This window comes from Lactuca saligna, chromosome 3 (assembly GCF_052625555.1).
Source record: "Lactuca saligna cultivar CGN05327 chromosome 3, ASM5262555v1, whole genome shotgun sequence".
NCBI classification, from domain to species: Eukaryota; Viridiplantae; Streptophyta; class Magnoliopsida; order Asterales; family Asteraceae; genus Lactuca; species Lactuca saligna.
In genome coordinates, this window is record NC_136419.1 from 182,388,017 (window position 1) to 182,390,000 (window position 1,984).

Sequence of the window (1,984 nt, forward strand, 5' to 3'; positions counted from 1 at the left end):
AAAGTCATACAAGGCCATTTAGCACCATAAATCCCTCACCCATGAGTTCACGGACGTGAACTCATGTGGAGTTGGTCTTAGGGCCGAATACTCCATAAGTAGTTTACTCTCGAAGAGTAAACACATTATCCTATCCATATACGTCCGTAGATGTCACCCGGGTCACTCTAAACACTTGATTTGAAGTGTTTCTGCGTCTTAGAGTGCATAATCGTATCTAATTAGTGATTTAAAGTCTAATTAGATACATTTGTATATCATTTCATATTACATAGGAACCTCGCACGTTATCAAGCCCAAAACTGACACTTAGCGTCCAATCCGACATGTTTCTCGACCGGTGACTTCATACCCCTACCCTTTTTCAAATGTTTTTCAAATGTTTTCTGGGGGGAATACAAGCAAAAGTACAAGGAAATCTTGTACCCAACTTATTATTTTCAGTTCAAATGTCTATATTCTATATGTTTTTAATTTCAAAAATTGTGTAAATCAAATAGTTCGAATTACGAAGTTAGCTTTCAGACAAATTATAGATTTCTTGATAAAGTGTTACAATCAAAATTGTATTTCATAATCTACGAATAATTCATACTAATCATAAATAATATGAATACGAAAATACAACTAGGAACACAACGAATACGAAGATAACTAATAGGATAGAAGGAATATGAATACGAAACAACGCCTTTAGATGACGTCAAGACTTCGGGAATACAATTAGTGTACGCCTTGAGTGTCACCAGAGTTTTGAAATTAATTTGAAAGTACGCCTCTGGACATCGACTGAGTTTCGAATTCATACACCTTAGGATATCGACAGAGATTCGAAGATACATCTAATGTACTCTTTTGGAAATCACCAGAACATCGAAAATACTGTTAATGTACGTTCAAATGTAGGATATCTAGGATATCATAATACTAAACTAATACTATAAGTACGGTAGTTAACTAGGAATGTGAATACGAATACAAATACGAATACGAATGCAAATATGATTAGGAATAGGACTAGGAATACTGATACGAATAGGATTAGGAATAGGACTAGGAATACGAATACGAATACGAATGCGAATGCGAATACGAATAGGACTACAAATATAAATACAAATACAAATATAAAATACGAATATGAATATGATTAAGAATAAGAATACGAATACGAAGGCACGCATCTATGTACATTCAAGTGTATCACAATTAGGATATCAAAATACCTAGCTAATATAACAAGTATGATAGACAATCAAACATTACATTGGGATTCAATAACTAAACTTACTTTTAGGAAAATATAGGATTTTCCTGGGATAACAATTGTATATAACCAGATTTGTGTAATAAAACAGTTAATTAAACTTTACATATAACATAATATGGGATTTTCTTGGATAACAAACTTTTCAGAAAACCAAAGGGAACTTATACATTTTTAGAAAGCAAACATCTTATGAACTCACCAGCTTTATGCTGATTTTCAAACTGCTTGTATTCTCAGGTCCATATTAGGCAGGTACCCACGAATCTTTTGGAGAAAACGGGGTGTACAGAAGACTCGTCTCTACTTTTGTTCATATATACATATGTATAACACTTGTAACACTTTACTTTTGAATAGATTTAAATTTTAATATGTAATTTAATGGTTGTTTACTCTGCTTACTATGTACATTGGATTTGATACTCAACGTGAAGTCTGCCCCGGAAATATTTCCACCTTAGGTTTTCGGGGTGTGACAGTGTTTCTGCGCATTACAATGTCAACTCAAATATAAATTTAAGTTTCATTTAAAAAAACTAAAGAATATTTTGTAAATAGTTAAATGATAAATTTTAGTGATAAAAGCAAAAACTAAATTGTAATATCAATTTAACTAAAATATTTCTTAAATATATTTTTATAATCATTAAAAGTTTCCAAATAAGTTGCTTAAAATAACTTACAATAACAATAGTTAAACACAACTCTATATAA